At 41.0% G+C, this 12,404-nt stretch overlaps 1 protein-coding gene across 2 annotated transcripts in view; it reads right to left on the minus strand.

Annotated features, from left to right (window-relative positions):
* Positions 1 to 12,404, minus strand: part of LOC149775156 (uncharacterized) — a 120,376-nt gene that overhangs the window by 40,241 nt on the left and 67,731 nt on the right. The gene's annotated exons all lie outside the window — the stretch shown is intronic.

Here is a 12,404-nt window from a genome sequence, read left to right on the forward strand (position 1 = left end):
ACAAAGTAAACTTTTCATATCACAGTATGAACAAACAATAAATGCAAATTATTAGAATCTTATCTTGTAAAGAAAAAAGTTTAACCCCCACTTAATATGTACCAATAAAACCCAAACAAGATTTTTCAAACAACCTAAACTCATTAAGAGGATTTGGTATTTTTTTAAAAATCCATCATTTAAAAACATTTACAAAAGGTTTGATTTAAATTCTGACAAAAGACCTTCAAAATTATATTTTGTTGTATAAACAAGGACTGCATTTTCTGTAAAATCATGTCTTCTTGTAATTCGATAAACTAGTCCCCAAACTTGTATTGATACAGGGTCTAGTATTGTTGTTTAACATATAATACAAGGGATGACAATTTCCCATTTCTCCTGGGTCCTACTTAAGATCTGAAACCAATGCTTCAAGCTGCATGCCACTGTGTAATAGTTTCGTACCAAAGTTCAGCTCAGAGATTCGACATTTTGGACAACAAATTTGGCTTAAAACGAATAGCAGTCCGTTTTCTAATACGGGTTTCCTCCGAAAGTTCCCACCTCATTTTTCACATCTGGATATTTAGGATAGGGTGTGGGGTCAGCAATTGCATGTTGAAATTTGGAAATTGCCGCCACCGTGCAATAGCGACATATGGTACTCGCTTACCAGCGGGCCTAGCAAATTTACGTGATGTTATATCAACTCCTAACTGCATGAAATCGATAGGAAAATGGTTTTATTTTCTCAGAAATGGCAAATATTATAATAATGTCTTTAATCCGCTGACGGACTAGACGAAACTACAGCATATATGAAACCTGACCCGGTACTCTCCATTTGCATAACTAGTCACATGACTTCACAAATCTCAAACAACGACATCGGAAGTCAAATAGTAACATGGTAACCTGTAGCTGTTGCAGCAATCTGGCCAGTCTGATTCATCAAGCAGAGAGCACATGCCAATATTGCAGTCACGTGATACAACAAAACCCTGGTAGTTGTTCTCGGAATAAATACAGAGGACTTTGTGTTCTTTCGGTTTATTGTATTAATATTTTTTATTTTTTTTCTATAACATTTGAAATGGGTTATTATTGATAAAACGTGACTGACGGATTTATGATGTCACGAACATGTGGGTTGTGAGATACATGTACTCGTGCGACTAGCAATGCAAATCGCGAGTACCAGGTCAAATTTCATCAACGCTTTAGTTTTATCTTGTCTACTAGACGAATCTAATCCACTGAGCGTTTGGGTTGACTCAACAAATATGTTTATATCAAGCACTCAAATGATCCATACTGCAACCTCCGAATATTCTGGTCAGATCTCGATAAATTTAACTCACGATCAGTTCAGTTAAGACTCAATTACGTAACTGTTTCAAGCTTCAACGGGTGGCGGAAAATTTCCGGGTTTTTCCCGACTTTCATCAATATTTGCAAAATTCAATGACTTTTCACGGTCAGGAACAAAATATCATTTCTCTCGACTTTTTACCGATTTCCCGGTAGCGTGGGAACCCTGTTTTAATGACAAACAATTTGTTGCCCCATTCACAAAAAGCTTGTTTTATACACAGCATTTGTTTCGGTACAAATCTTGAGTATTTTTGTTCATTCTCCAGGATTTCAAAATGTGACCTGCAGTATTATGTTCCGACCTTATACGAAGTCAGTATGTCTCAGAATTTAAAAACGCGACAAACGTTTTGGAATTCGAAATGCCACACAAGTTCCGAAATTTTAAATGCTACATTATGCTCCAGACCATATAAAAAGTCAGCATGTCTCGGAATTTGAAACGCTACAAGAATCCAGACCTTATAAAAAGTCAGTATGTCTCGGAATTTGAAATGCTACAACAATCCAGACTGCAAACATTCATCAGTCGACAGTGACCGAGAATATGTGAAAATTACCTTGAAATTAAACAATTGTGAACATTTTCACATCAAGAAGAAATACAACCAAAAAAGTAACATATACTGGAAACCTGTTCTATTCGAAATTAATAGCTAAAATTATTAACTGTCAGTACCCAAGTAATTTTTTTTAAAGACAGACTGCAGACATACTGAAGAAAATGTTATTTTATTATCTGTATGCAGATTGATGAATCATAATTTCCGTTTTGTATCAATTTTCACCTTTATTCTATTGAATACATTTTTTGTTTGCTGCAATGAAATATGTTAGGGATATCAGTCCATCATGGGATGTGAAACAATCAAATCGCAAAAGTATGTGCATTGTATCTAAAATAGTTTACACATTTTCCAATTGTGCAAATACAAAATTTTCACTCAAGAAACAAAAACAATAATACGCTTAATTTAAGCCCTGATCCACAGAACACACTCAGAACACACCCCTCACGTTTATCTGTTGCTAGATCACGTGTGTGTACATTGGGATTTCTACACAAAAAAATATCCCAAACACGGAACCTCAAGGTCAATGGCAGGCGTAAGATAACTGGATAAATAACGTGTAGGTGAGTTCTGTAGATAACTACCATCTGTTGTCATTCAATCATTGTTGTTTTTCGAAATCCAAATGGTCCGCCGACCACTTTCAAGTCAGAAAACGCCCAGCATTCCTTGAGCATATGTAGGTTGACATGTTTATCTGACTGACTTTGTAGTAAAAACGCCATTTTTCAGCACATATAGGGTATATCTGTATATCCGGTGGTGGAACATCAAACCACGGAAAGCTACTGGCAAGCTTTCTCACCCATTTGGCCGTGCCTGAGACTCGAACCCACGTGGACAGAGGTGAGATGTCAATGGTCTGTAAATTCGGGCGCCTTAAACCATTCGGACACCCAGGGCCCCCTTATCTGACTGAAGTGGCGTGGTTCATTAATGGTCTGATACCCAGGTACAATTCACTACGAGAAGCATATTGTTTCCTACGATTTCACAATATTTCATCACATTTTTGTAAAAAAAAATTCACCCTGAACCGAAATTTAGTCATATGGTTGGAAAAATATCCCACGGGAAATTTTTTATTTTATACAGAATGCTACAATGATGAGTAGGCAATGCGGTCGCTGCTTTTTAAAATTCATTTGAATTATTCATTCGTATTCGAATTATCCTGGAGAACTATAATGTCCATGGTCGGCCAAGTTGGTTTCAGTGGGGTAGAACGCCATTTTCCAGCCGATGATAGGTTACACATGGCGGTAAGTATACTTGGTGGAGGAAGAACTCGAGATGAACGACGACCAACCCGCAGGAAGCTGCTAGCAAACTTTCTCATATACCTACGTTCAGGGCCGGATTAAGGCCTCTGGGGACCCTGGGCACAGCCAATATAGGGGCCCATAGCTATCCTGCCGTATCCATATATATGGTTACAGTACTATTAACAACACTGCCTGTGAAATCAGACGATAATATACGGGGTCCCTTGAGCCTCGGGGGCCCTGCCTGTGAAATCAGACAATAATATACGTGGTCCCTTAAGCCGGGTGGGTGGGTGGCTGGGCACGTTGCCCAGTTTGCCCTATAGATAATCCGGCCCTGCCTGCGTTGGTCGAACCGAAACTCGAACCCAAGCGGACAAAAGTGAGATGTCAGTCATCTGAAAAGGAGCAGCAGAGGGGGCGAATCGGACATTTTGTCCAATCGTTATTTTGCTTAATTATTACTTTCTGCACTCAACGATCTAGTGTCGTCAGCGCCTGGTAAAAAAAAAACGATGACGTCGTTGGGGGATCGTCGCGTCGTCATTTGGTTTAATTATTACTTTCTGCGCGTCGATCCCCAGCGTCGTCAGCGTCCGGTAAGCACATCGACGACCGCGTCGATGTCATCGCCCCCTCTGCTGCTAAGTGGTTATTTACAATGATCTTACAAACAGAGTGATCACTAACTCCTCCTCTTGCAGATCGATTAGGTTATTTGACTGATCGGTGAGTTTAAAATTAATTCTCGTTAAAAACCGATTATGGCATCTCATATAGACTGGATTAATCGGACTCTCAACGATTAAAAATCCGGGAGGGGCTGTTGGTGAAAACGAATAAAGGATGTACCCCTGTTGAGCCTGATTTGATTGCTTGGTATCCACCTGGTAACTCCCTTCGATAACATCACACACTAGATTAATCGCTATCACCGATGCGATATTTACGTTGTACGGGGCAATATGCCTACCACCATCTCCGTTATCGTGTTTGAGGATATAAGTTGATGGACCGAGAAAATCATTAAGAGACTTTCTTAGTTCTGGCGCGTTGTATCCTGGAAACTTGAAATCGGGTAAATCGGCTTCTGTGATATTATACTCGGTTAGGAATTTTTGTTTACTACCATCGCTGTTATCGGATATCATTTTAACGACTCGTTCATTGATATATTCCATGTCTGATATAAGTTGATTTAACACCTCAACGTGTTTTCGTTCTTTTGTTTCCCGTAGCTGTTCTAGTTGTGATTGGTAAATACGATTAATCTCGGCAAACATATCAGTGATATCACTTAAAATAAATGTTAATATGGCGACCGATTCAGTAGTTTTCTTATGCTGAAAATACCACTGCATGATATTCCTGTCTTGAAATAAAAACCAACTGGGTGATAACGTGCTTTTTATAGTAGATAAATTACCTAGATACCGGGGGGTAATTTCATGATACGATTTCACATTCGTGTGCAAGTCCTCGGGTGGATTCTTAGGCCATCCTAGTATGGTTCTTATTGAACTGTTATAAATATCAACCATATACCCCGGTGTGCTTATTTCAATCGTCGACGATAACGTCGGTTCATGAACCGTAATAGCGATTTTTGATTCTTTTCCTGTGATCGATTTTATCCTGCGTTGAAATTCTTTATTGATTTGTTCTATTTGGTATGACCCAGTTGGTATTGTAACCTCCTTCCAGTCTGGGGTCCCATCGGGCTTATTTGTCCATGCAAAAACCAGCGAGTTATTAGGTTGTTGTCCGTTAAATGCGTCTGCTCGAATATTAGGCCAACTGTGATATACTCGCAATTTTGCCAGCGCTATTTCCTTCACTGGAACCGGCGATGGGAAGTTTACACTGAATTCGGGTTTCGTTGATGTTATCGATATCATATTTGTTTGTACCGGAGTGGTATTCTCCGCGATCCGCTAAAGTAATTGAGACCCTTCGGGGTTCAGCGACATTATTATTATTCGTTGTCTTTAGTGTCTAATTTCAGCAACCAGGTGGTTCCGGCTTCCAGTTGAAAATCCTCGATTTTTGACATCGCGGAGCTATACAACTGGACCATCGTGGAGAATTCAACATCGGATACGAACAAATTATCAATCGATAACGAGATCAACCCGGATAATTTCGAGTATGCGTCGGATACTATTTGATGTTTTACTGTATACTCGTTGAGTTTTTTCTGAAAACACGATGATATCTTCCTAGTGATTGCGTTGGCAACTCCAGCAACTGTTGTCATCGCGGAGATAGCGATTGGAACAGCGATCGGGGTTATCGTGGTCACCGTGGATAAAATAACACCGGCGCCAGCTACTATACCCGACACCGAGTACACGACCGCGTCGATGGCGGTTATTTTTCTGCGGTATTTTTTTATTTTTGCGCGGTATTGTTCGGAAAGCGTTTTTAAGTTCGCGGAGAATTCTTTTGCGGTATCGAATCGATATTGATGTGACGTCGGTGATACCTCTGATTCAATTTCCTTGGTGGTCATTTTTATTTTAAAAGAACTAGTGTTTTTAATTACTTAGATTCGCTACAAATTCCACATACCATGTAATGTCTGCCCTAAATATACTGCTATCAACGGTCTTAATCACAAACCGTTCAGTTGCGTCCTTGTCTATAATTGTTGATATTGTATTGTTAAACCCGGATGAACTCGACGATGATATACTAAACTGCATCGCCGAAATCAATGTCAATCGATAAATACCCTTAACAGTTGCGGTGATCTCTACTGTATTCTGTGTAGGAGTCCAATCGAATGATCCATGCTGAATTGTGTATACTGTGTTGATGATATTCTCATGAGGGATTTTTATTCTTTCGGATTGCCCTGTTTTCAATAGTGATTGTCTAAACGCTTCAACAATAATTTTGATTTTTTCTATTTCCTGTCTATACGCAGTGATATCATTTATAGTTATTGTGATTTCATCCGGTTTGATATTTTTTTTACCAAAGAATTTATCAACGGCGTTATCAATCTTGTTAATATTTTTTCGTAACAAGGATAAATTGGCTGACATCGCCGTAAACTCCAAAATAGCATTTCTTATTGTTTCAAGATTTGGTTCGGTTATCGTCGTGGTTCCAAAAAAACTATTGATAATGAATTGCATATTGGCGACAGATACTTGTACCCCCTCGAACTGAATTGCTTGTATGTTAAATTTATCATACAAATTTTTTAACGAATCCGACATGGTTATATAATTGCCGCCAAGTGTACTTATTTTTCCATTTATCGTCAAGATGGATTCACCCGGTTTGATTCGTCCGTCGCTGGTATACAGCGCGATAGTGTCCTCGGCGGCATCACGCTGTCGTATTAAAACGTCATTCAGTGACACATTACTGGATTTCAATTTACCCTGGCGGTCTTGAAATACAACTATTTCATCTGGGTCAACACTGGTTAAATTCAACGTATCAGCGATTTCATCCTCAATTAGTTTTTTTATGTCATCGGTGGCGGGCGTTTCCGTGGGCTTTTTCAGCGCCGAAACCGGTCGTCCCCAAATATCAATCATTATTATTGTAAATGTTATTCTCTAAAATCCGTTGAGCTTCTACGACTCCACTAGTGTATTCGTTTACAACCACATGAGGTGGTTTCCGCGATGATGAAATCGCCGCGAGTACGTTCAATACCTCACGGCCACATATCGGTGGGTCACTTAATCGCTGCGTTGGCAGCGTGGAATAAAAAACCCGGGCTGAACACACCCGGGCTGAACACGCCCGGACATACCGCATGAACTCTTTCGGCGGGGCTAACCCGTATGAATCAAAATAGACGATTGCACGCGGATCAATCGCGTACGCAACCCAATGAGTTCCCGCTCCGGAGGACCCATCGAGGTTAATTATGCCTGTTTCAGTATTCCTTGGGGCCGCCGGTAATTGATCCCTCATAAAAACACCTCTGAAGTTTTTTATCGCTAACGCGTTTGCGGCGTCTATTAAATCAAAATTAGACATGGGAGTCATTGACTCAGGAGTCATTGACTCCCGAGTTAATAAACGGTTCCCGGTAGTCTTAGACCCTTTCCCGAGTACCATGAATACGGGGTTCCCGGTAGTCTTAGACCCTTTCCGGCTACGGGTCGTTTTTTTTTATAGCCTTTCCCGGTTGCCTTTTTCAGTGCCATTCCCGCCGCGGTACCAACGGCCCCCAACGCAGCCGCCTTAGCCACTGCTGGGGCCGCCGCGGCAATCAACGCTGGAATCGCAGCTAACAGCGGAAATATCCCACCGGTCTTTTCCATGTTTTTAATTGCTGCGGCTGAAAAATCTATTTGAACACCCTTTTTATTCTTCATCGCATCATTGAAATGTTTTATTTGACGCGCCGTCAACGATATCTTATGATTACCACCTGCCATCTGCGACGGCTTCAGTGTTATTGTGGTTCCGCATTGTTTAGCCGACTTTGATCGTAATTTCTTGACTTGACCATCAGTCAACTCTACACTGACGACACTATACGACATTTTATTGTAAACGCGTTTTGTGCTTTCAATTACATGTTTTCTACTGGTGCATCAATGATTCTCATTCGTCCACCAACACCTTCTAGCAGCATTGATTTATCGCTGAGAATGACAGCAACCGCTCTATAATTAACACCACCCGGGGCTATATGAGCTCGGAAGTGTATATCAACGACGGATTGTCTCGTTAAATCAAGATGTTCCAACGAAAAATAATAAATCGGATACAGGTTTTTAAAATCAAGTTGTGATATTTGCAAACCAGTGTCGACGTTTTGATCACGACCCATATACGACAGCAATCGATGATACACACGTGCGATATGGTTGTCGCCGTAATTAAGCTGTATATCCTCGGATGGTTCCTGTTGTCCGTTTATTCTCAGCGAAACATCCCTGACTCCTAATTGATCAAATATCATATGGCTGCGTTCTTGACTGCCCAATCGTTCCCTATTCTGTAGCGCTATGAATATATGACGCGGGGCTGAAACACCCTGTTTTGATGCCAGGTGCCATGTAAACGTATCGGCGACGTTATCCTCTTTAGCATCAGTTGTTACCGCTAGCCAACTCAACAACGATTTCCCTCCCTGTTCCATAAATGCTAACAATCGTGCTTCCGTGGTAACTGATGGAGTCAGCACCGGCATCCACAATGCCATTTTAGTTAAAATGACTTTACCGGCAGCGACGCCAGCAGCACGCCATATTGCATTGTTATCATCGCCCCTTCGCGTCAGCGCGATTGTATGCTTAGCCCCATAGACAACTTTTCTGACATTTCTGCAGAATCCAAATATATGATGGAGTGGAATCGCGCATGAAAACTGTCGGCGTGGTCCTTGCAACATTCCTACTCGTGCTGCGAATCCTAGATTGTAATCATTGTTGGTGCTTTTTATAATATTAAAATTAGCACCTGGTCTTGCTCTGCGGTCTGGATTGGCTGCTTCAGCCTGTGGGTCAGTTGCGGTATTTTTTTCCGCCAGCACGTTGATGTACTGAATATGGTCAGCGTTATTGGTGGTGTCCTTCGCAAACATCATAGATGGGCCCGCCGATCTTGTATAATCATCCGAGTATCTCGCCAACCCAATTATCGTTGTTGCAACATCAACCTCGCGTTCTATTGATTCAATTTCTCGCCCGTCAATAAGATATCTGGCGCTCTCAAATAACGCCATGATACCGTTGTTGACGAAACCAACTCGAACACGATGGTCATCTGCGTACGGTGCATTATCGGCGGCATTTGTCACGAGTTCTCCCTCAATTTCGATAAACGCTTCACACGGCAGAAAGTATTTACTGGTATCTTGGACTTGAAGTTCAATTCGCGATCGTAGGTCGGGTTGCGCTGCATAATAAGAATAATATTGATAATCGCGGACAGAATCATCCCTGCGCACTGGGGCGTCCATATCAAACGCGGGATCAGCGGTACGCGCAAACATTCTATTATTTATCATGTTGATGTTTTCAATTGCGATTTTTTCGTCGTAAATTCTTTGAATTTAAACCACTCCCCGCTATCGCGTTCATGAGCGCGTTGGTTGCCGCATCGGCGGATGGCGAAGTCGCCAACGACGGAGTCGTCGCCAACGACTGAGTCGCCGCCAACGACTCTAATTTTTCTTCCACGGCGTTATTTATTACTTTACTGACATTCGCAGGCATCACTGTCGTTGATGGCATCACCGGTGGTTTCTGTTTTTTTCTCCTGGATTTCACCAACGACATTAGTTTGTCTCGCGCGGCAGAAAGCGCCTTTCCGGCAACATCTCCAATAGCACTAATACCCTTATCACGAATAACATCAATAGCCTTCATTCCTAATTGTTTGGCTAACGGCGCTACTTTTGGAGCCATTCTTGTAAATAACCCCGCAATGGTGCTACCGAGACCATCTCCATAGTACGCGCGGTAAACAGGCAATCGCGAGTTTACCACGTAGACGAGTACTGGTTTATCATGGTTGTAGTGTATGATCATCCTTATTAAAAACACCAGTTTTCCAATTAATCATCCACGAGTTCGTCTATGAGCGTTCGATATGCATTAATGTCCATAATACCGCCTGCAAATAAACGCTTGCAAATATCAGCGGCCTCATTGATTATTTCCGTAGAGTTATTTCCGGCTCGTTTTCCTCCGATTAGTACTTCCAGCCGTGATATATCACTGAGAACACTATTAGGACAGGTAACGCCATAGGATTCTTTACCAACAGAGTATCCTTTTCCTTTTTTTGGTGTTATACTCTTAACTTCCTTGTGGAATGCGTCGTAATCGGATTTACTATGATGTGGTAATGCATCTTTATATTTACTTGCTAAATACACTATTCTTGCCCAGTCTTTTAACGACTTTATATTTTTCTCGTAACCGCTATTGATATGCTTCTTATCTCGTATGCTCTTAGCAAAATTGTTGGCAGCAAAATTAATTAATTCTTCCCTGTTGCTGAAGCCTCTAATTTGATCTATTGTGCTCTTCTTGAGTACAATACGGGGTATATTCCCCTCTTTTTCTTCCGGTTCTCTTGCGGTGGAGCCTAGTTCTTCTTCCGGTATTTCTTCTTCTGGTATTTCTTCTTCCGGTTCTTTCGCAGTAGCACCTAGTTCTTCTTCATCGGCCATTGTAACATAGGGTTCTTGTGGTTCGGTTATAGCGAGTGGTGGCGGCCTCCGTGTTGTAGCAGCCGCTATTTTTGCAGGAAGTGTTTCTAAAGACCTTTTTGTTTGTTCGGTCTGAGCCGCTATCTTTTCAAGCGCATCGAGGACGGGCACAGTTGCCGCCGTAACATCTTTGGTCGCTTTAGTTACCGGGGCAAAGAGTTGTTCGCTTCCAACAGTAAAATCGGTTTGTAGTTGCTGCCGCGTTTGAAGTTGTTCTCGGACCCTGTCCCGTAACGGTATAAACTTTCTAAGCGCCGCTAGCCGCTCTCTGGCTAGCCGAGTAGTAAGTGATTCGCCTACCATTATTGCAATTGCTTCGCAATTTCTAATTTCTCGTCGGAGTTTTCGTCTATAATCCTTCTAATGTTTTTGATCTTACTAGAAATCTCCCGGCGTCGTTCATAAACACGTCCGAGTTTTTTTCGTATTATTTCAACGGCAGTAAATAGTCCAATGAATGCATTTGCGTCATTGTGGTACAAGTTTTCATTAATCGTATGTTGTAATCGTTTTATAAAAAAGTACTCGCGGGCCAGGGTAAAACGCCCCCGTTTCGACTGTTCGTTAATAATCTCATAATCGGATAATATTTTTTCACTGTCGAGACCATCAGATAATTCAATTCCTTGATTTTTTAATTTTGAAATCTCGGCTAATATATTATTGATGTCTTCGATATTCATTATTCTTATAGAACATCTTGTTTTTAAATAAAAAAAAATGAAACCCCGTGTATCGATCCCGAGGTGTTCATACTTTGTTTTCTTCCGGAATGGACAATAACGTTTCACACTGTCATGGTGGCCTTGTCAGCGCCATAGGCGCCGGTGACTTCGTCACTCGCTAATTTCTGTTATATATGAAAATCGAATTCTATGCCCGGTCTTTTTTGAGATCGCTGTTTGATATACTCGTTCTGCAACAAATTGTATTGAGGCTCTACAAATATCGAAATATTTTCCTGCCTCATTCATCGACTGAAATATTTTTTCCTCGTGAGTTGTTGTATCAAATGATTTTACGCTTTTTGCTTTTTTTGAGCATTTACCAGTTTGGCCTTTTTTACTATTTTCACTCTGAGAGATGGTTTGCAAGTTTGTAAGAGAATTATCAGTCTTATTATTATTAATATGATCAATAACAAGCCCATTCTCGATTAATCCGTGAAAACATTCATAGATGATTCTGTGACAGAGATATTTCTTCTTTCCGGCACCAAACATTAAATACCCGTGATTATTTACGGTACCAACCGGCTTCTTTAGTTTGCGGTTTCTAACAATGCCGTCGCGAGACGCCTCGTAACTGACGAACACAGGATGCGGCTGAAATTCTTGGTCCATTTGTATAATAATACTATTTGTCTAATTTATTATTTGGTTTAATTATGAATCTTTCAACGTAGTCTTGGGGGGTTTTGATGACGAAGTCTGCGGTGGGATCAATGACGGCGTTTTTAATTCGCTTGTCATAATAGCGTTTTAGTTCCCTGTATCGCTTTCCGCCACAATTAATACACAACTGCGATTTTCCTCTTACACCGACGTGACAAACCAAGCACGGGAGGGGGCCAAGAGAGCCATTACGAACGCTTTGTAAATGATATCCGCAGAATTCACCTCTACATGATTTATTGCACGGGGTTGTCGACCCAATCATCAACCATTTGCAGTGATTCATTATACTATATTCTTTCATTTAAATACTTGTTTTAATTATATGGATGAGTTTGAGAGATTGGCAGCAATTAAACCCCGGAAAAATATTAAGTTCAATCTCGATAGAGTCCTCAAGGACACACCAAAAGCGTTAATAAACGATAGAACCCTGTTGAATAAAATACGCGATTGTATCGATGAATTCAAACGTGATGGTGCATCTCATAGTTGGTCAACATTTCGAATTGATGGCGTTGTTGATGCTACCATGAACGACAACCGCGCAGCAATGATAATATCACAACTTGACGGTAAAAGGTATTTCTTCAGAGTAAAATTCATTGTCCGGGTGGAA

The sequence above is a fragment of the Sinohyriopsis cumingii genome, chromosome 19, assembly GCF_028554795.1.
Source record: "Sinohyriopsis cumingii isolate HCF-2022 chromosome 19, ASM2855479v2, whole genome shotgun sequence".
Lineage (NCBI taxonomy): Eukaryota > Metazoa > Mollusca > Bivalvia > Unionida > Unionidae > Sinohyriopsis > Sinohyriopsis cumingii.